This window comes from Schistocerca gregaria, chromosome 4, assembly GCF_023897955.1.
Source record: "Schistocerca gregaria isolate iqSchGreg1 chromosome 4, iqSchGreg1.2, whole genome shotgun sequence".
Classification (NCBI taxonomy): domain Eukaryota; kingdom Metazoa; phylum Arthropoda; class Insecta; order Orthoptera; family Acrididae; genus Schistocerca; species Schistocerca gregaria.
This window is the reverse complement of record NC_064923.1, coordinates 736,051,513-736,075,267: the sequence shown is the minus strand read 5'-3', so window position 1 is coordinate 736,075,267 and position 23,755 is coordinate 736,051,513. Positions and strand designations below refer to the sequence as shown.

The 23,755-nt window shown below is 45.4% G+C and overlaps 1 protein-coding gene and 2 non-coding genes across 3 annotated transcripts in view; 2 read left to right on the top strand and 1 right to left on the bottom strand.

The window, feature by feature from the left end:
• The window catches only part of LOC126267893 (uncharacterized), a 900,836-nt gene that overhangs the window by 14,020 nt on the left and 863,061 nt on the right, over window positions 1-23,755 (bottom strand). The window lies entirely within an intron of this gene.
• Trnas-cga (transfer RNA serine (anticodon CGA)) lies at window positions 5,795-5,869 on the top strand. The gene has a single exon. It is a non-coding gene; the product is annotated as a tRNA-Ser (tRNA).
• Trnas-cga (transfer RNA serine (anticodon CGA)) lies at window positions 6,095-6,169 on the top strand. The gene has a single exon. It is a non-coding gene; the product is annotated as a tRNA-Ser (tRNA).

Here is a 23,755-nt window from a genome sequence, read left to right as displayed (position 1 = left end):
GTCTGCCAATGCAGTTTGTTAAGCATCCCTGTGTCTCCCTCGCCCCAGCTAAACTATCCCCTGTCGAAACGCGCCACTCTTCGTTTTATCTTCTCTATCTCTTCTATCAGTCTAAACTGGTAGGGATGCCAGATAGATAAACAATACTCAAGAATCCGTCGAACAAACGCCTTATAAGCCACTTCCTTCGTGGATGGGCTACGTTTCCATAAGGAGATTAGAACAAAATAACCTCTCTTTCGCACAGCTGGCAACACGGGCATCAGGCGTTACATTTCTCACATGCTATAGGTCGTTGGTTTATCCGATGTTCGAGATCTCCGCGACGTTATCTTTCAACAAGATGACGCAAGATTTCTGATCTACTTTAGTACATTGGGTGCTCCACTATTTTCGCGTCCAGCACGTCCTTCACGATTCTGAACCATTCAGAACTTCTTACCATGTGTGGCCTGGAGATCGGCATGTCGCCACTTGTCAGCCATTGTGACTAATGAGCTCTATCACAGAAATGAAATAGGATGAAATGACGTACCCCTCCCTGCCATACAAGCTCTGTCCGACTCGGCGCCCAACTGTGTTAGAAATCTTGTTAGTGCCATAAGCGGCTGTTCTGTACACTGAACTTCATACCCTACGCGTCACCACAGCATCTACACATTTAATCATGTGTCCTTCCTTCTATACAGTATAAGCACAGTAAGTGTAATTTCGGCACTTGCAGTCCTTCCTGGTGTTGCATTTTTAATGGCCAGGAGTGTAGATTAAAAAAAGAACGAACGCATGATACCTATTTTTGAAGCAATGACACTCGTATAAATCACTCACGGCTCAGCTACGTCCCCACTTAATGCTAAGGGTGGCTAATTCCGAAAAATCTAATTTAAATTTCGATTGACGTCATTATACCAGCAAGAAGCTGTTAAAAATTAACAGTAGAGATCCTACTGGAAACATTGAAAGTCACGCGATATGGTAGCAGTTTCGCCGTCACTGCAGGAAAAGAACGGAGCAGCTGAAACATTTCCAGCTGTGCGAAGGAGCCACTCCTGGGAGAGTCAGCTGGGCGGACCGGGGTGTCGTGAGCGAAGCTCGTATTTCTGCCGAGGGGAGGCATTCATCCTCGACAATAGAGCGCCGCCTGATTTACAGCAGGCAGACTTTACGCGCAGTGTGTTCGTTGCCGGTTCGTTATGCAACCCGTAACACTGGCAATACTTAAATCAGATCCTGCAGAGATTATGCGTCTGTAAGGACCACACACGCGCAAAGCGCCGTGCCGCACCGCACCGCAATATGACAAGTCGCGCGATAGCAAGGTGGAGATATTCAAGTAGTGCTACAATCATGTATACCAAGTCAAAGCTTAATCGTTTTATTCAGCTGGACTCTTCCAAGTGTAGTGAAGCGAATTCGAACATGGATATGTCACACTATGACAATTAACCGAGTTTCAGCATAGAAAATACAGAAATCCAAGCAGGTAAAATTTGATTCTGGAACTTTGTAGGGATTTCGCTGTCCGTGACCCTCGTAATCCACGACGGCGATTCCAGTAAATCAATCGAAAGTCACAAAAGTAACGATTTCACTAAATAGGTGCATGTCTAACGTGGCGACATTCAGGCAATCTGTACAACGTAATATTAAACAGCAGTTTTCAAAGATGCTTTATGTTTTAGCTACTACCTGCTCTTCGTGAGCTGGAAGAAGAGTAGCGAGCAACAACACACTTCCTGAAATTGTCTGAAATATGCATCATGAGATTCAGGTAGAGGGACTGATCTGGACACTACATGTTCCGATCGTTCGCTGTTGAAATAATTCAGCTATGAGCCGAGTCCTGCGTCATCAAACGTTATCGTCTTCCAGGCTGAAATCATCCATGAAGATTATTTGTGGCCAATCTTAAATGGAAAATGGTTTTTATTCCAGTCTTTGATCACAACATCAATTCTTTAGACGGTGACCGGTTTCAGTCCGTAACGATCATCATCAGATCTTTTTTACACCATGTCCTAACGTGATAAGGCCATAATGGCATCGTCAAAACATATAAATATAATCAGCACAGCATCTACACACAGTGTAAAAAAGATCTGACGGTGGTCATTACGGACTGAAACCAGTCATCGTCTAAAGAATTGATATTGTGATGAAAGACTGTAATAAAAACATTTGACAGTATTGGATCAATGTTTGTATACGCGGCTATGTCGCAGTTGGTGAAATCTTACACGGCTCTGAGCCATGACGATTTCCTTTACGTCGCCTGATCGAAGAATACTCCCAGCCGCCGACTCCTCATGAATATGACGATATGCGCCGAACTACACTCCTCCACGCGACATGCTAATCTAAAGACAAGAATCACGTGGTCTGTCATTGGCTACTTTCACCCAGTCGTCCTACCTGACATCGTCAAACTACTAATTCAGAAAAAAGAATATAGTAAACGCAAGCTCTATAAAAATTGTACCGATATTCGAGAGCTATTGCAAATTACTTGAATACGTCAAAAAATCTGTCACATAGCCGCCCACTATAATGTAGCGCACCTCGGTGTATTTACTTGTAACGGATGTACAGCGTGTCAGAACAAGCAGTATAGAAACACGATTGTCTGTATTGGAGTACCTATTAAGTTTTATAACTTTACTTTTCCAACATTGTACACAGGAACTCAAAAATTTTTAAGCTTTGTGGTACAGTTCACAGATATCGAGCCGGTACACCACTATTAGCCACATTTTCATAAGCGTGATAGGTGTTATGGCCTCTACTGCGGCGCAGATTCGTCGTCTCAGATATACCAGATCGCGAACCTGTATTCTGTAAACAATATCTCTGATACACCGCCATGCACTGAAATCCTACTGAGTCAGATCGGGAGACCGATGGAGCCAGGCAACGGGAGCCAGGCAACGCTCAGGGAACGTCTCAGGGAGACATGTGGTAACATCGCCATGATAGTGAGGTGGGGGGGGGGGGGCATCATACTGTTGTAAAATGACGTCAGGAGGCATCTGTGGAAGTGCACAGCTCGTCAGCACGGTGAGATAAGGGCGCCTGTCACTGGCGAGCATGCGCCTTGCGAGTCAGCGCTGTTCATGAGATAGTGAGGATGATATCTTGGAGAGTGTCTCTGCCGATTGTGTATTTACTCAACAACATAAAATGTCGAGTTCTTTCGTTATAGGGGATTGTATGCGTGTACCTCTAGCCGACATTCGCTGTATTTTGGGTGGCCTGGGCGTAACAGAAACAAGACCGAAGCAAATATCAACACCTGTAGTATTTCTTCCCCAATCTGAAGTTACTGCTTCGTCGTCTCCTCTCGCTGTGTTCCTTAATGTAATCTGCATTACTTCAGTCATTACCGAGCGAGGTGGCGCAGTGGTTAGACACTGGACTCGCACTCGGGAGGACGACGGTTCAAACCCGCGTCCGGCCATCCTGATTTAGGTTTTCCGTGATCTCCCTAAATCGCTCCAGGCAAATGCCGGTATGGTTCCTTTGAAAGGGCACGGCCGACTTCCTTCCCCGTCCTTCCCTAATCCGACGAGACCGCTGACCTCGCTGTCTGGTCTCTTTCCCCAACCAACCAACCAACCAACCAACCAACCAACCATTTCATTCATTGTTGTTGTTGTTGTTGTCTTTAGTCCAGAGACTGGTTTGATGCAGCTCTCCTTGCTACTCTATCCTGTGCAAGGTTCTTCATCTCCCAGTACCTACTGCAACTGAACTGATATCAGGTGTTCCCCAGGGAAGCGTCCTGGGACCTCTGCTGTTCCTGATCTATATAAATGAGCTGGGTGACAATCTCAGCAGTTCTCTTAGATTGTTCGCAGATGATGCTGTCATTTACCGTCTAGTAAGGTCATCCGAAGACCAGTATCAGTTGCAAAGCGATTTAGAAAAGATTGCTGTATGGTGTGTCAGGTGGCAGTTGACGCTAAATAACGAAAAGTGTGAGATGATCCACATGAGTTCCAAAAGAAATCCGTTGGAATTCGATTGCTCGATAAATAGTACAATTCTCAAGGCTGTCAATTCAACTAAGTACCTGAGTGTTAAAATTACGAACAACTTCAGTTGGAAGCACCACATAGATAATATTGTCGGGAAGGCGAGCCAAAGGTTGCGTTTCATTGGCAGGACACTTAGAAGATGCAACAAGTCCACTAAAGAGACAGCTTACACTACACTCGTTCGTCCTCTGTTAGAATATTGCTGCGCGGTGTGGGATCCTTACCAGGTGGGATTGACGGAGGATATCGAAAGGGTGCAAAAAAGGGCAGTTCGTTTTGTATTATCAAGTTATAGGGGAGAGAGTGTGACAGATATGATACACGAGTTGGGATGGAAGTCATTACAGCATAGACGTTTTTCGTCGCGGCGAGACCTTTTTACGAAATTTCAGTCACCAACTTTCTCTTCCGAATGCGAAAATATTTTGTTGGGCCGAACCTACATAGGTAGGAACGATCATCAAAATAAAATACGAGAAATCAGAGCTCGAACAGAAAGGTTTAGGTGTTCGTTTTTCCCGCTCGCTGTTCGGGAGTGGAATAGTAGAGAGATAGTATGATTCTGGTTCGATGAACCCTCTGCCAAGCACTTAAATGTGAATTGCAGAGTAGTCATGTAGATGTAGATGTAGATGAATCTGTTTAGCGTATTCATCTCTTGGTCTCCCTCTACAATTTTTACCCTCCGGGCTGCCCTCCAATACTAAATTGATGATACCTTGATTCCTCAGAACATGTCCTACCATCGATCCCTTCTTCTAGTCAAGTAGTGCCACAAATTTCTCTTCTCCCCAATTCTATTTAGTACCTCCTCATTAGTTATCTGATCTACCCATCCAATTTTCAGCATTCTTCTGTAGCACCGCATTTTGAAAGCTTCTATTCTTTTCCAGTCTAAACTATTTATCGTCCAGGTTTCACTTCCATACATGGCTACACTCCATATCAATACTTTTCAGAAAAGGCTTTCCTTCCCATTGCCAGTCTACATTTTATATCCTCTCTACTTCGACCATCATGAGTTATTTTGCTCCCCAAATAGCAAAACTCATTTACTAGTTTAAGTGTCTCATTTCCTAATCTAGTACCCTCAGCATCACCCGATTTAATTCGACTACGTTCTATTATCATCGTTTTGGTGATTTCAGTCATGTACGATCAAATTGTGTAACGTATTGTACGTTTAGTTCTGTGTCGTATACGTGTGAAGCACGCGTCTCTCACTTGTAGGGGTGGCGCGGCGCCTGCACAGTGTTTTCACTCGGTGGCGGCGCAGCCACACGATGGTATCTCGGAGGGGCGGCGGCCGGCGGCCGGCCGAGTCTCCACACGGCGAGGGTTGGCGGCGGAGCGTGTCGGAGCACCTGGGCCGGTATCGGCCTATCGGCGCGCCTATCGTAGTAATGACTCTCCGGCAGCGCCACCCCCGCACCTCCACTGGGAAAGTCGCATTCCAAGGCGCACCGCCGCCGCTCTAGTGCCGACTCTACCACTGCGCACGTCGCTCCCTCCTGTCTTCCTCCGCACCTGTTGTAATATTTCTGGCTTATCCAGCCATCATATTAGGCTCCAGGAAGCTATTCACAGGGCAGTGGATATGCAAGAAGTATAGAGATGACAACCGGTACTCACAGCTTTACTTCTGCCAGTATCCGCCTCCTACCTTCCAAACTTTGGTTCGCAGAAGAGCTTCTGTAAAGTTTGGAAGGTAGGAGGCGGATACTGGCAGAAGTAAAGCTGTGAGTACCGGTCGTGAGTCGTGCTTCGGTAGCTCAGTTGGTAGAGCACTTGCCCGCGAAAGGCAAAGGTCCCGAGTTCGAGTCTCGGTCGGGCACACAGTTTTAATCTGCCAGGAAGTTTCATATCAGCGCACACTCCGCTGCAGAGTGGAAATCTCATTCTGGAAACATCCCCTAGGCTGTGGCTAAGCCATGTCTCCGCAATATCCTTTCTTTCAGAAGTGCTAGTTCTGCATGGTTCGCAGAAGAGCTTCTGTAAAGTTTGGAAGGTAGGAGGCGGATACTGGCAGAAGTAAAGCTGTGAGTACCGGTCGTGAGTCGTGCTTCGGTAGCTCAGTTGGTAGAGCACTTGCCCGCGAAAGGCAAAGGTCCCGAGTTCGAGTCTCGGTCGGGCACACAGGTTTAATCTGCCAGGAAGTTTCATATCAGCGCACACTCCGCTGCAGAGTGGAAATCTCATTCTATAGAGATGACGCAATGTGCAATGAGGTACCGGTGACAGATGTTAGATTCGGTACCATTCCCGTGTGAAAGACCGCCTGCATGATGCTGCTGCTCTGTGATTGGCTGCTGTGTTCGGCGGTAGGGCGCCAAAACGTTAAACTTTAATTGATATTATTAAGTAAACCTGTCATCTAAATTACTTCATTTTTTTAAATAAACGTCTCTCAACAGCCAGCTATCAATCAGTCATTTCAAAATTATTAAAATCAAAGTATTACTAAAACAAAGGACTGACGATATTACTGCCGATGCACTTCGGTGGCGTTCGGGTCACGCCTTGCTGGCTTGGCACGCGAAGTGTCTCGGGCAGTCCGGATCTCCAGTTCTGACCGTTCCAGTAGCCAGACATGTTGTCTGTTATAGAAGTATTTGTTTCACGCAATTTTATTTACTACAGTTCCGACGGTCGCTAGGTACAGACATGATGTCTGTAATAGTAGTATTTGATTCATGTAATTTTATTCTCCAGCTCTGACGGTTCCAGTAGACAGACATGTTGTCTGTGGCAGGATGTATTTCATGTTATTTTAGCCAGATATAATGACTGTGTAAAGATATGTCCATTACGTAATGATCAAGAATAGTTTCTCATGTCTATATCAATAAAAACGCGAGTGGCATCCCAAATGAGTTATAGTTTATTCGTAGCAGCAGTTCCTTGCGAAGTTAATTTCAAGAAAAAGAATCCACCACCTGCGTGCTGTTTTCTGGGCTGGGGACATCATCATGAAGACAGCAGGTTAGTGAAGTGTACAAGAACTAATGTATTCCACACAGGGCAGTGGAAACAACTAGGCACCTCACGTGTACTGCATGCACAGAACAAATGTGCTCAGTGGCGCGTCATCTGCAGTAATGCAGAGGAGGTAAAGAAGGATGAAAGTATTAACACTATCTCTTTTTTATTCCTTTTTTCTTGCCGTACTGTCTCCAAAAAGACGCGATCGGACTACGTTTTCTTTTGCTTACTCGGGTTTTCGAGACATATTTCGAACAGCTGTACTAAAATTCCCCGGGCTATTATGACGTGGTCTTCTGGGACCTGTTAGGCAGCCCATCTCCAATTGCGGAAGACATCTTCAGGCGAAATGGAGAGTTCGTAGCTTCCAGACCACACAACGACTCGCGATTGACTCCTTGTTACGTACTGCGGCTCGGAAGTGTAACGCCACATGAGTTATGAATGTAGGCACGATTCGAACGTTGGCTCCAGAATGAGATTTTCACTCTGCAGCGGAGTTTGCGCTGATATGAAACTTCGGGGCACATTAAAACTGTGTGCCGGACCGAGACTCGAATTCGGACATTTGCCTTTTACGGGCAAGTGCTCTACCAACTGAGCTACCCAAGCACGAGTCACGCCCCGACCTCACAGCTTCACTTCTGCCGGTACCTCGTCTCCTACCTTCCAAACTTTACAGAAGCTCTCGTGCGAACCTTTGGAAGGTAGGAGACGAAGCTGTGGGAAAAGTGATGCTGTGAGGGCGGGGCGTGAGTCGTGCTTGGGTAGCTCAGTTGGTAGAGCACACGCCCGCGAAAGGCAAAGGTCCCGAGTTCGAGTCTCGGTCCGACACACAGTTTTAATCTACCAGGAAGTTTCGATCGTTGGCTGTTGCTGTCGTCGTCGTCGTCGTTGTCGTCCGACTGCATAAGACTTGGGCAGTTTTCAGAACCGGACGCCATTAACCGTTCAGCAGCGTGCTTAACAACCTCCGCCGCCCCTCTACACAATCACTCGTGGCGGCCAGGACTTGCGTTTTCCCAAATAAAATCTTACAGCTTTATCCTTTTCATTTCTCAGATAATTAACTTTGTGCTCCTCTATTCCTTATTTTCCATCATTCTCTTGGTGGTATACAAGTACACCTGTCGGCAACTACACGGTAGTCTGTAGACTCCTAATTTTTCCTGAGATTCGCGAACATGGCTTCAGATAGTCACGGATCTTATTTTTCGGTTTATAGTTACCGTTACGTTCTGTTTCTCCGAGATATTCCGTCTGCAGAAACTGACATCTTTCATGTAGGATAAGAAGACCTTCCATATAGTGTTTATATTAAAAATGAAGAAATTCCTCCAGCTGTATTTAAGGTGTCGATTTTATTTTGGCTACTAGTTTCAACGTTGTATCAACATCATCTTCAGGCCCACACACTTGTTGACGTCAACTGCTTGCGGCTGATAATAGAAGTCAGTGGTGAGATACGGACGTGCACACTATCCACCTTCCACACGGAGCACGTCTGTATCTCACCACTGACTTCTATTATCAGCCGCAAGCAGTTGACGTCAACAAGTGTGTGGGCCTGAAGATGACGTTGATACAACGTAGAAACTAGTAGCCAAAATAAACTAGACACCTTAAATACAGCTGGAGGAATTTCTTCATTTTTAATATAAATTTATACCAGCTGACGTCCCACTGTCCTCCATTTCAACTATGGATATACGAAGATTCCATTTAGGAGATGGCTCAGTGTCACTGCAGCCTTTCCGTCACCATCGCAGTGTCCTTCTTACGCTGGCGAACAAAAACCCATCCTTCAGCAGAGCAGAAGTGATAATAGTTAAGAGGTGACCTATTCATGCATCAGTTAAATACTGCACGCGCCCCACGTTTCTCGTTATAAATTTTACAAGTATTTTCACAGCTATCAAAAATTCACTGTCACAAAATTTTTAGAACTGTTTGTGTGGGATTAGGAATCTGAATGGGACGGGGAAATATTATTTCTCAGTCAATTTAAAAAAGTATTATATTAAAAATTTATTTTTCTTTAAATAATTTTTTCTAGCTTTTATCCCTGTATAAGTGTGTAATTTCTAAATGAACTTTAAACATTTTTATGAGATTATAAGAGAGACATGTTAAATGTCACGTTCATTCAAGTCTCTTTTCACCAGATCATATCCGAAATAGAATAGTATCATACCTACCTACTAATAATATTTCTGACTGGTTAATTGTTATTTTCCTGAAAAATAAACAGAAAGCGAAATTAATTTTATAAGATTTTTATTTCCTTACTGGCTGTATACCTGCAGCATTGCCCGTGTTACATGTATTGCCTCCCCCTCTTTGTTCATTTCCTTCCTCCTCTCACTGTCCATCGCCTCCTCGTCCCTCTCTTTGTCCACTGATTCTTCTCCCCCATCTTTTTCTATCTCCTCCTCCCATCTCTATCTGTCAATCTTCTGCACCCACCTCAGTCTGTCCACATCCTCCCTCCTCTCACTGTTCATCTCCTCCTCCCCTCTCTACGCTCAACAATGTTTATCTGCATACGTACCCCTTGAAACTGATTCTGATACTATCTGATCAACATGCCTATTGTGCAGCGCAGCCTACATGTCAGGCATTACCAACCTTTTTCGACCCTGCTATTACCCTTACCAAATAGAGAGACAAGAAACTGAGTGGTATTGCATCCATCTTTGAGAAATGTTTAAAATATCATGTCTCCAGCTCATCAGGGAATTAATTTAAATCAACTGCAAAAATTGTACCAAACAGATGGACAAAAAAGTGACCTAATAGAAAAGTGTTAAAGTGGAACTGTACGTGGTCTACATCAAAAGGGTTGAATATCAGGATCAGAATGAGCTCTAATCATAACAGAATGATGGATCTCTGAGCAAGGGATTGCTCATAATAGTATCATCTCAGTTCGTGTATGCTGCAACGTACTGTGGCCTAGCATACATTGTTAAAATTGTTGTAGTTAATTGTTTATTGTCATAGACTAATTAGTTTTAAATAGGTATTTCAGTGAGTAAACTTCACGCTTCCAACCTAGACCATTATTGACAAAATGAGCTCTCATTGTCGTCAGGAACAGGAGAATGTAACGGCCATATCTACGGGCCAGGTGTTGTGCTAGCACCACCAGTCCGGCAATGTGGTCCCAAGATGACACTCTACTTGTTATGGTCATTCGTAAGGATATGTGCAGACGGCACCAAAAATTCAGCGGTAATGGCCACCTGCTGTAATTACACCCATCACAAAAAATGACGCACCACAGAGAAATTATGAAACTGGTAACACATTGATATTCACATAGGTATCGACGGAAAATCCAAAACTGGAATCTCTGGCAGCCAGTGGATGAATGCGTGGCGTTGCAACGCAATTTCACCGTGCAACTGCCATGGATAGTACACACAGGACATGTCGATACCAGGACATAAAATCTGAAAATTTCTTTCCGTGTACTCAGTTGGGCGGTAACTTACCTCGCAGGGAGGCGGGTGGACACTATACGCAGATGTCAGCTTTGGAAAGAGTACGTGCAGTTGTACTCAACGAAGCGAGTTAAAGTAATAGGCGAATCGTTCTACATCTGAATAGTAGCGATGCTACGAATTGACGACGTTTTCTTGAATGGGTAAACCATGGCGAATATAACGTCAAGAAGAAACCGGCCGACCTAGAGAGACGACAGAACGAGAATACCGAGCGTTGTTAGAGAGCCACTCAAAGCCGCGGATTCATCATTACCATCGATCCGACATGCAACTGGTGCCTTAGTGACCACACAAGGACCACTAACAGGCAGCGGAAGGGAAGGGGGCTGGGCTGACGGCGCCCCTTGTGCCGACTACCACTGACCTCTGTACAGCAACAAGCCCGTTTGCAGTGCTGTCGGCCTGGAACATCATCGACTGGAGTAGATGAGCCCCGATGACCTGCGAAGACGTGCCTGGAAACGCTCTGGACAGTGCTGGGATACCAACCTGACTCCATCATACGGACGGACAATCTAGAGAGATAGTCTGGTGTGGCATTTCATTTCATAGCAGGATCCCTTTGATTGTCTTCCCTGGCACCCTTTTAAGCGTAGCAAAAAGTCGACGATATTCTGCGCCCTGTTTTGTTGCCCTTCACGGCAATCCATCTTGGGCATACATTTCAGCAAGATAGTGCCCGTCCGCACACAACGAGAGTTTCTGCTGCTTGTCTTCTTGCTTGCCAAACCTTACATTGGCCAACAAGTTTGTCGGATCTCACCCCTAACTGAGAACGTTTGGAGTATTATGGACTGGACCCTCCAACCAGCTCGGGCTTTTGATGATCTAGCGCTCCAGCTGGACAGAATTTGGCACGATATCCATCAGGAGAACATACGACAACTCTATAAATCAATGCCTCCAGCACTTCCTCTCGAATAAATTTCCCTAAAATTGTAATCATTTATTTTCATGTTCATCATATCTACCTATGAAATTCCAATGAAATGAATACCCTTAGCTGCATACAGGCGTTGATATAAGTCAACAGGGGCAGCTGAAAATGTGTGCCACTACTGGGACTCGAACCCGGGATCTCCTGCTTACATGGCAGGCGCTCTGTTCATCTGAGACACCGAAGGCACAAAGATTAGTGCTACTGCATGGATTCATCTCTGGCACGCCTCTCGTGAGACGCACATTCGCAACTTATTGTCCCGCACTATATTCAAAGTGTCCCTGCACATCATACTCATTACTCGCGGCTTTACTGCCGATTCTCGTAAGAGTTCGGGCACTGTTTGTGCATCCGCACGAAGAAAGAAAATATGTTATGTGGACATGTGTCCGGAAACGCTTACTTTCCATGTTAGAGCTCATTTTATTACTTCTCTTCAAATCACATTAATCATAGAATGGAAACACACAGAACAGAACGTACCAGCGTGACTTCAAACACTTTGTTACGGGAAATGTTCAAAATGTCCTCCGTTAGCGAGGACACATGCATCCACCCTCCGCCGCATGGAATCTCTGATGCCCTGATGCAGCCCTGGAGAATGGCGTATTGTATCACAGCCGTCCACAATACGAGCACGAAGAGTCTCTACATTTGGTACCGGGGTTGCGTAGACAAGAGCTTTCAAATGCCCCCATAAATGAAAGTCAAGAGGGTTGAGCTCAGGAAAGCGTGGAGGCCATGGAATTGGTCCGCCTCTACCAATCCATCGGGCACCGAATCTGTTGTTGAGAAGAGTACGAACACTTCGACTGAAATGTGCAGGAGCTCCATCGCGGATGAACCACATGTTGTGTCGTACTTGTAAAGGCACATGTTCTAGTAGCACAGGTAAAGTATCCCGTATGAAATCGTGACAACGTGCTCCATTGAACGTAGATGGACGGAACTAAAATGACCTCTAACATGGAAACCAAGCGTTCCCAGACACATGTCCACATAACATCTTTTCTCTATTTGTGTGTGAGGAATGTTTCCTGAAAGTTTGGCCGTACCTTTTTGTAACATCCTATATATATATATATATATATATATATATATATATATATATATATATATATATATATATATATATATTATGTGTTCTTTCGGACATGTCCGAAAATGCCCGAACTCTTATGGGAATCGACAGTAAATCTGCGAGTAATGAGTATGATGGGCAGGGGCACTATGAATATAGTGTGGGACAATAAGTTGCGAATGTGCGTCTCACGAGAGGCTTGCCAGAGATGAATCCCTGCAGTCGCGCTATCCCCTGTGTCCTCGGTGGCTCAGATGGATAGAGCGTCTGCCATGTAAGCAGGAGATCCCGGGATCGAGTCCTGTTGACTCGTATCAACGCCTATATGCAGCTAAGGGTATTTCATTCTAATTTCATTCTAACGAGCTGATGGTCGTGCGAAAGAACAAATACCATCTTCATATATACACTCCTGGAAATGGAAAAAAAAACATATTGACACCGGTGTGTCAGACCCGCCATACTTGCTCCGGACACTGCGAGAGGGCTGTACAAGCAATGATCACACGCACGGCACAGCGGACACACCAGGAACCGCGGTGTTGGCCGTCGAATGGCGCTAGCTGCGCAGCATTTGTGCACCGCCGCCGTCAGTGTCAGCCAGTTTGCCGTGGCATACGGAGCTCCATCGCAGTCTTTAACACTGGTAGCATGCCGCGACAACGTGGACGTGAACCGTATGTGCAGTTGACGGACTTTGAGCGAGGGCGTATAGTGGGCATGCGGGAGGCCGGGTGGACGTACCGCCGAATTGCTCAGCACATGGGGCGTGAGGTCTCCACAGTACATCGATGTTGTCGCCAGTGGTCGGCGGAAGGTGCACGTGCCCGTCGACCTAGGACCGGACCGCAGCGACGCACGGATGCACGCCAAGACCGTAGGATCCTACGCAGTGCCGTAGGGGACCGCACCGCCACTTCCCAGCAAATTAGGGACACTGTTGCTCCTGGGGTATCGGCGAGGACCATTCGCAACCGTCTCCATGAAGCTGGGCTACGGTCCCGCAAACCGTTAGGCCTTCTTCCGCTCACGCCCCAACATCGTGCAGCCCGCCTCCAGTGGTGTCGCGACAGGCGTGAATGGAGGGACGAATGGAGACGTGTCGTTTTCAGCGATGAGAGTCGCTTCTGCCTTGGTGCCAATGATGGTCGTATGCGAGTTTGGCCCCGTGCAGGTGAGCGCCACAATCAGGACAGCATACGACCGAGGCACACAGGGCCAACACCCGGCATCATGGTGTGGGGAGCGATCTCCTACACTGGCCGTATACCTCTGGTGATCGTCGAGGGGACACTGAATAGTGCACGGTACATCCAAACCGTCATCAAACCCATCGTTCTACCATTCCTAGACCGGCAAGGGAACTTGCTGTTCCAACAGGACAATGCAAATCCACATGTATCCCGTGCCACCCAACGTGCTCTAGAAGGTGTAAGTCAACTACCCTGGCCAGCAAGATCTCCGGATCTGTCCCCCATTGAGCATGTTTGGGACTGGATGAAGCGTCGTCTCACGCGGTCTGCACGTCCAGCACGAACACTGGTCCAACTGAGGCGCCAGGTGGAAATGACATGACAAGCCGTTCCACAGGACTACATCCAGCATCTCTACGATCGTCTCCATGGGAGAATAGCAGCCTGCATTGCTGCGAAAGGTGGATATACACTGTACCAGTGCCGACATTGTGCATGCTCTGTTGCCTGTGTCTATGTGCCTGTGGTTCTGTCAGTGTGATCATGTGATGTATCTGACCCCAGGAATGTGTCAATAAAGTTTCCCCTTCCTGGGACAATGAATTCACGGTGTTCTTATTTCAATTTCCAGGAGTGTAGAATTCCATTAGGAAAATTCGATTGTGATTCAAATTGTTATTTTGTTCTTTTTGAATTAGCGTTTGTTATTTTGTATTACATTCATCATCCTTTCGTATATCATTATTGTGTAAAATATATTCCTTTTATAAACTTAAAATGTTGAATAAACTGTGCAAAATTCCTAAGATAACAATAAAACGGCTCATAAAAAACCTGAGAACAAAAGATGATTTGGGTTGCTTTAGTTTTACTTTTTTTCTTCGTTTTGGGCGCTGCCGCACGACAAGGGCATGGGTAGCAATTGCTCGTTTACGCCTGGCAATGCTAAGACGAGACCTGTGGCCCTAGTGAAGTGAAAGAGTATGCCTGTCGTTTTAGTCTCTCCCAGTCGGTGCTGGTGGTAGCCCTTTCATAAATACCGAATTCCAAGTGTCTGCTCGATGTCGTGGTACTTAGCTACTCGATATCCCACTCTACCTTCGCGTCGCGCAGAGTGGCTGCGTGGTTTGAGGCGCCATTTCACGGATCGCGTGGCCCCTCCCGCCGGAGGTTACAGTCCTCCCTCGGGCATGGGTGTGCGTGTGTTGTTCTTAGTATAAGATAAATGGTTCAAATGGCTCTGAGCACTATGCGACTTAACATCTGTGGTCATCAGTCGCCTAGAACTTAGAACTACTTAAACCTAACTAACCTAAGGACATCATACACATCCATGCCCGAGGCAGGATTCGAACCTGCGACCGTAGCAGTCGCGCGGTTCCGGACTGAGCGCCCAGAACCGCGATACCACCGCGGACGGCTAGTATAAGATAGTTTATGTGGTATGTGAGTCTAGGAACCGATGACCTCAGCAGTTTGGTCCCTCAGGAATTCAAACACATTTGAACATTCTACCTCCGCGTGAGGAATAGGCAGTATTCTTTAAGAAAAGCGACAGCTTTCTCGCCAGACGAGTCAAGCCCAAACAAATTGGCGCAGAGGGAGCAGTGAGGGAAAATTATTCGTACCGTGGCAGCTCGGAGCGTGAAGACAAATCGAAAACAAAAAAGCTCAGACTGAGACTTGATGATTAGCTTAATAAGCTGACTTGGACGTGGAACTGAGTGCAGTCGGTCTACTTAGCATAGATGCCGTGGGTATAGTTAAAGGCGAGATTGTCAGCTGCAGAACATACGACGGTCTCCGCCCACTGTGGAAAAGCTCTCATCTATTACAGTGGAACCTGACCGAACACGCTGTCCTTAATTCACCCCCGGTGTTTCGCAAGCCGCAGGAATGCCGCCCACACGGCTGGGCTTTCGTCGAGAGCGCGGCAGTGACTTGTCAGAGAGATGCTGATAAGCGGCAGATACGGCGCCAGATAGCGGTAATGGGGGCCGCGCGGAAATGAAGCACGAGCGACTCGGCTCTACCGGTTTCACCGCCGGGACCTGCTGGCTGCTGCCTGGGTCGAGACAAGCCGCAGTGCGCCAGCTGAGCCGCGCGCGTGTGAAGCTGGTCCACAGTCCGCAGGTAACTGGGGACGCGCAGCTGTCGGTGAGAACCACGGCACCTGCCTGGGAAAGGGCGGCGGGGAGAAGTCAGAGTCAATGAACTCGCAGCCCCACCGCAAGAGAGTCTATCTACAATCCGATTCTTCCAAGTACCAAAACTGTCCATGTTGCGAGTGAAGCCACCATCAGTGGTACCTAGTAGACTTTAAAGTTCAGTTTCGAGAACTGACTTAATCACCACCTTGATAGACTGGTTCAAAATGGTTCAAATGGCTCTGAGCACTATGGGACTTAACTTCTGATGTCATCAGTCCCCTCGAACTTAGAACTACTTAAACCTAACTAACCTAAGGACATCACACACATCCATGCCCGAGGCAGGATTCAAACCTGCGACCATAGCGGATAGACTGGTAGCACTCCGTCTTCAGGACACAAGTAGCCCATCGGAACCATCCGATCGCCGTGTCATCCTCGGATAAGGATGCGCATAGAAGGGGCGTGTGGTCAGCACACCTTTCTCCCGGTCGTTATGATGGTTTTCTTTGACCGGAGCCGTCACTATTTGGTCGAGTAGTTCCTCTATTGGCATCACGAGGCTGAGAGCACCCAGAAAAGTGGCCACAGTGCATGGCACCCTGGATGGTGACCCATCCAAGTGCCGGCCACGCCCGACAGCGCGTAACTTCGGTGATCTGACGGGAACCGGTGTATCCACTGGGCCGCTGCCTTGATAGACTGGTGAGTCAAGTATTATTTTAACAGTCTTATGGCGATTTCGGATACTGACGGTCACCAAGGTAGTTATCTGTGGCTAAACAGTATGTCTCCATGACAGATGCGTTTACATTTTATAAAACGAAACAAAAAACGACTCAGTCTTTAACTAAACGGTTCAAAATGGTTCAAATGGCTCTGAGCACTATGAGACTCAACTGCTGTGGTCATTAGTCCCCTAGAACTTAGAACTACTTAAACGTAACTAACCTAAGGACATCACTTACATCCATGCCCAAGGCAGGATTCGAACCTGCGACCGTAGCAGTCGCACGGTTCCGGACTGCGCGCCTAGAACCACGAGACCACCGCGGCCGGCAACGAAACGGAAATGGACTCTAAAAAGCGCGTGCGGCAGATTCACGTCTCCGGAGTAACGCTGCAAATACACCCTACTTACCTCCAATTTTTCCTCAAAGTAGAGCCGAAATAACTCTTCATGTTCCTTGCCTGATTGAACGTCACTACAAATGTGGAAGAGCAAATTAAATTCCCGCTCATAACGCAACTGGTGACTCGGTGGCTAAGTGGGGAAGTTCGTAGTAATTCACGAAAAGGAATCCAGAAAAACGGTAGTGTTATAGACCCTCGTTACCTATATAAAGGATTTAGGAGAGAATCTGAGCACACATCTTTGGTTGTTTGGAGATGATGCTGTCGTTTATCGTCACCAGAAGTACAAAATAAATTGCAAAACGATTTAGAAGAGAGAGGTCTGTGATGCGAAAAGTGACAGTTGACCCTAAATAATGGAAGGTGTGAGTTCATCCTCATGGGTGCTAAAAGGAATCCGTTAAACTTCGGCTACACGATAAATAAATCTAATCTAAAGGCTGCAAATTCATTTAAATACCTAGGAATTACAATCACGAACATCTTAAATTGAAAAGAACACATAGAAAATGATCTACATCTACATCTACATGGTTACTCTGCAATTCACACTTAAGTGTTTCGCAGAGGGTTCATCGAACCATTTCATATTACTACTCTACCATTTCACTCTCGAATGGCGCATGATTTCTCTTATTTTATTATGATGATCATTTCTCCCTACGTAGGTGAGTGTCAACAAAATATTTTCGCTTTCAGAAGACAAAGTTGGTGATTCAAATTTCGTAAATAGATCTCATCGCCGTTGTTTCAGTGACTGCCACCCCAATTCGCATATCATATCAGTGACACTTTCACCCCTATTGCGCGATAACACGAAACGGGCTGCCCTTCTTTGCACTTTTTCGATGTCCTCCGTCAATCCAACCTAGTAAGGATCCCACACAGCAACATTCCAGCAAAGGACGGACAAGTGTAATGTATGCTGTCTCGTTAGTGTGTTTGTCGCATCTTCTAAGTGTTCTGCCAACAAAGCGCAGTCTTTGTTTCGCCTTCGCCAAAATATTATCTATGCGCGCTTTCTAATTTAAGTTGCTCGTAACTGTAATTATACTAGGTACCTAGGCGAATTGACAGCCCTTAGATTTGTGCGAATTATCGTATACCCAAAAGTTATCGGATTTCATTTAGTACCCATGTGGATGACCTCACTTTTCTTTGTTTAGTGCCAACTGCCACTTTTAGCACCATACAGAAATTGAAGAAAGGTATGATCAAATAAAACAAATTATTCAGATAGTGAAGGGAGATGAAAATTTAATAGTTATGGGTGACTGAAATTCGGTAGCAGGAAAAGGGAGAGAAGGAAACGTAGTAGGTGAATATGGACGGGGGCAAAAAATGAAAGAGCAAGCCGCCTGGTAGAATTTTGCACAGAGCACAATTTAATCATAGGTAACACTTGGTTCAAGAATCATGAAAGAAGGCTGTAGACATGAAAGATGCCTGGAGATACTAAAAGGTATCAGATAGATTATATAATGGTAAGACAGAGATATAGGAATCAGGTTTTAAATTTTAAGAGATTTACAGGGGCAGAAGTCGACTCTGACCACAATCTATTGGTTATGACCTGTAGATTAAAACTGAAGAAACTGCACAAAAGTGGGAATTTAAGGAGATGGGACATGGATAAACTAAAAGAACCACAGGCTGTACAGAGTTTCAGGGAGAGCATAAGGGAGCAATTGACAGGAATGGGGTAAAGAAATACAGTAAAAGAAGAATGGGTAGCTTTGAGGGATGAAGTAGTGAAATCAGCAGAGGATCAAGTACGTAAAAAGACGAGGGCTAGTAGAAATCCTTGGGTAACAGAAGAAATATTGAATTTAATTGATGAAAGGAGAAAATATAAAATGCAGTAAATGAAGCAGGCAAAAAGGAATACAGACGTCTCAAAAATGAGATCGACAGGAAGTGCAAAATGGCTAAGCAGGGATGGCTAGAGGACAAATGAAAGGATGTTGAGGCTTATCTCACTAGGGGTAAGATAGATACTGCCTACAGGAAAATTAAAGACACCTTTGGAGATAAGAGAACCACTTGTATGAACATCAAGAGCTCAGATGGAAACCCAGTTCTAAGCAAAGAAGGGAAAGCAGAAAGGTGGAAGGAGTATATAGAGGGTCTACACAAGGGCGATGTACTTGATGACAATATTATGGAAATGGAAGAGGATGTAGATGAAGATGAAATGGGAGATACGGTACTGCGTGTAGAGTTTGACAGAGCACTGAAAGACCTGAGTCGAAACAAAGCCCCGGAGTAGACAACATTCCATTGGAACTACTGACGGCCTTGGAAGAGCCAGTCCTGACGAAACTGTACCATCTGGTGAGCAAGATGTATGAGACAGGCGAAATACCTTCAGACTTCAACAAGAATATAATAATTCAAAACCCAAAGAAAGCAGGTGTTGACAGATGTGAAAATTACCGAACTATCAGTTTAATAAGTCACAGCTGCAAAATACTAACGCGAAATCTTTACAGACTAATGGAAAACTAGTAGAAACCGACCTCGGGGAAGATCAGTTTGGATTCCGTAGAAATGTTGGAACCGTAAGGCAATACTGACCCTACGACGTATCTTAGAAGCTAGATTAAAGAAGGGCAAACCAACGTTTCTAGCATTTGTAGACTTAGAGAAAGCTTTTGACAATGTTGACTGGAATACTCTCTATCAAATTCTGAAGGTGGCAGCGGTAAAATACAGGGAGCGAAAGGCTATTTACAATTTGTACAGAAACCAGATGGCAGTTATAAGAGTCGAGGGGCATGAAAGGGAAGCAGTGGTTGGGAAGGGAGTGAGACAGGGTTGTAGTCTCTCCCCGATGTTATTCAATCTGTATATTTAGCAAGCAGTAAAGGAAACAAAAGAAAAATTTGAAGTAGGTATTAAAATCCATAGAGAAGAAATAAAAACTTTGAGGTTCGCCGATGACATCGTAATTCTGTCAGAGACAGCAAAGGACTTGAAAGAGCAGTTGAATGGAATGGATAGCGTCTTGAAAGGAGGATATAAAATGAACATCATCAAAAGCAAAACGAGGATAATGGAATGTAGTCGAATTAATCGGCTGATGCTGAGGTAATGAGATTTGGAAATGAGACATTTAAAATAGTAAAGGAGTTTTGCTATTTGGGGAGCAAAATAACTGATGATGGCCGAAGTAGAGAGGATATAAAATGTAGACTGGCAATGGCAAGGAAAGCGTTTCTGAAGAAGAGAAGTTAGTTAACATCGAGTATAGATTTAAGTGTCAGGCAGTCATTTCTGAAAGTATTTGTATGGAGTGAAGCCATGTATGGAAGTGAAACATGGACGATAAATAGTTTGGTCAAGAAGAGAATAGAAGCTTTCGAAATGTGGTGCTACAGAATAATGCTGAAGATTAGATGGGTAGATCACATAACTAATGAGGAAGTATTGAATAGGATTGGGGAGAAGAGAAGTTTGTGGCACAACTTGACCAGAAGAAGGGATCGGTTGGTAGGACATGTTCTGAGGCATAAAGGGATCACCAATTTAGTATTGGAGGGCAGCGTAAAGGGTAAAAATCGTAGAGGGAGACCAAGAGATGACTACACTAAGCAGATTCAGAAGGATGTAGGTTGCAGTAGGTACTGGGAGATGAAGAAGCTTGCACAGGATAGAGTAGCATGGAGAGCTGCATCAAACCAGTCTCAGGACTGAAGACCACAACAATAACAACAACACAGAAATTCTCTCCAGATCATTTTGTAATTGTAATTGATCGTCTGATATAAGTGCCTAATGCCACTGTCAAAGGTTTGATCGCCCTCGATGCTAGACTATTTTTTTCTAACACTTATCGCGTCTTTGGCGATGAATTTGTGAACGTGGAAGATGCTGATATGCACCGTGGTGTGCTAACCGTGGTAGGCTATAGGTCCTCCTATAGCCGACTGAGTAAATGTGCGCAATTGGAGAACGATGCACAGAGCTACGTTCCTGGAGTACCACTGGAAAAACGCACGGTTAGCTGCGCGGATAGTGTGGCCACAGCCGCCGCATTGGAATCACATCTGCAGTCAATTCAAACGTCGCAGGAAAGGTCAATGGCTTACCTCATGTAATAGGATAGTGCCGGGTAGAGCACTGCCGAATTGCAGCAACATTCGCGTTGACGGTAGCTTTGTCTTGACGTCCTGAAGGAAATCAGGAAACGGTGGTGTAACAAGAAACGTTCTTTCGGATGCAACAACTACGGCGGTTTGCTCATGATGCTACCCTTACTATTTTCCATCATGTTACTATCAAACGAGGAGTATAACAAATGCTAAACACGCGCAACAGCCGTCGTCTACACAGACCGTTCTCGTTACGTAGAACTGCTTTTTTTCTCTACCGAAAATATTAAAAAGAAGCTCTAAGGATGAAATTTAATCAGTGTATTCTACATGCATAAAGATACTGGAATATTAGTTTCTTAGCGTTCGGTTAAGATGTTCATGGTATAACACTTTTCCGTTTCGTCATTGTACGTTCTTAGCCGCAGTGTTTACGAAACTGTAACAGCGACTGTGATCATATATGCAAAACATATAATGAAAACTGATGCTACTAGTCACGAGCGACGTGCGATTCTCTTTGGGCCTGGTAACCGACAGCCTGTGTGCCCTGTCGATCTGAACCGGTGTGACGGATCGGAATAAGTGGTAGGCCAGCGCCAACAATGAGCTCGTCACGGACATGAGCTGTGGGCCAAGCGAGAGTGCATTTTGCTGTGAGCCTGACCAATCGGCCCGTGCACGCAGAATCAGAGGGGGAAAAGTTAGCGATCCACTCCGATTGGCCACGCGGCGATCCTTTCAGCGTCCACGTGCGAGCTGCCGGGTCGCTAACGAGCGCATTAGGCCGCCCAACGGAGGCGCTGGGAGTCCTTTGTGCCTACAGCAGCTGTCTCTGCTCACAACGTTAATGTATCAACCACGTGCTTCTTAGACTCGCGCCGTCAGGCAGAACGTCACACTAAATCAGTAAAACTGCTCTCCTGTCAACGTGTGGGTGAACACGCAGTAAGATAGTATTCTGAACTGGATGCCATATCGGGACTGAAACCCCGATTGTTCTTTCACGCTCTTTGTTCTGAAAGGTCGAGTCACGCAACGAACTAACGAGTGGCTATTGTCTCGAAAGCTTCTGGGTACAATACGAGGGGAATAAGCTGACCAGTGCGTAGGTTGACCTGTAAAGGGCATGTGGCCAGTCTGCAGGTGAGGAGAGCTACGTTCTCGTTTACGTGTTCGTCTACGATGTAACTAGGCTTTGAAATCTCCAGCCAACCATAACTTTCAGACTCTAATCTCCATTTTGTAGTGGCTCTCTTGTACTTCCCAAGCTCCACAGAAGATGCATTGCATAATTCGCTAGACTAGCACCTCTGGGAGAAAGTGAGAGGTGGGTGTACTCGAAGTGTGGAACAGGGTAGGTGCCCTGTGGAGTTTGGAAAATATCGGGAAAGATATAATAATTCCAATCCCAAAGAAAGCAGGTGTTGACAGATGTGAAAATTACCGAACTACCAGTTTAATAAGTCACGGCTGCAAGATACTAACGCGAATTATTTACAGGCGAACGGAAAAACTGGTAGAACCCGACCTCGGGGAAGATCAGTTTGGATTCCGTAGAAATGTTGGAACACGTGAGGCAATACTGACCCTACGACTTATCTTAGAAGCTAGATTAAAGAAGGGCAAACCAACGTTTCTAGCATTTGTAGACTTAGAGAAAGCTTTTGACAATGTTGACTGGAATACTCTCTTTCAAATTCTGAAGGTGGCAGCGGTAAAATACAGGGAGCGAGAGGCTATTTACAATTTGTACAGAAACCACATGGCAGTTGTAAGAGTTGAGGGGCATGAAAGGGAAGCAGTGGTTGGGAAGGGAGTGAGACAGGGTTGTAGTCTCTCCCCGATGTTATTCAATCTGTATATTGAGCAAGCAGTAAAGGAGACAAAAGAAAAATTCGGAGTAGATATTAAAATCCTTGGAGAAGAAATAAAAACTTTGAGGTTCGCCGATGACATTGTAATTCTGTCAGAGACAGCAAAGGACTTGGAAGAGCAGTTGAACGGAATGGATAGTGTCTTGAAAGGAGGATATAAGATGAACATCAACAAAAGCAAAACGAGGATAATGGAATGTAGTCGAATTAAATCGGGTGATGTTGAAGCTATTAGAGTAGAAAATGAGACACTTAAAGTAGTAAATGAGTTTTACTGTTTGGGGAGCAAAATAACTGATGATGGTCGAAGTAGAGAGGATATAAAATGTAGACTGGCAATGGCAAGGAAAGCTTTTCTGAAGAATGGAAATTTGTAAACATCGTTATATATTTAAGTGTCACGAAGTTGTTTCTGAAAGTATTTGTATGGAGTGTAGCCATGTATAGAACTGAAATATGGACGATAAATAGTCTGGACAAGACGAGAATAGAAGCTTTCGAAACGTGGTGCTACAGAAGAATGCTGAAAATCAGATGGGTAGATCACGTAACGTATTGAATAGGATTGGGGAGAAGAGAAGTTTGTGGCACAACTTCACTAGAAGAAGGGATCGGTTGGTAGGAGATATTCTGAGGCATAAAGGGACCACTAATTTAGTATTGTAAACGCGTGGAGGTTAAAAGTCGTAGAGGGAGACCAAGAGATGAATACACTAAGCAGATTCAGAAGGATGTAGGTTGCAGTAGGTACTGGGAGATGA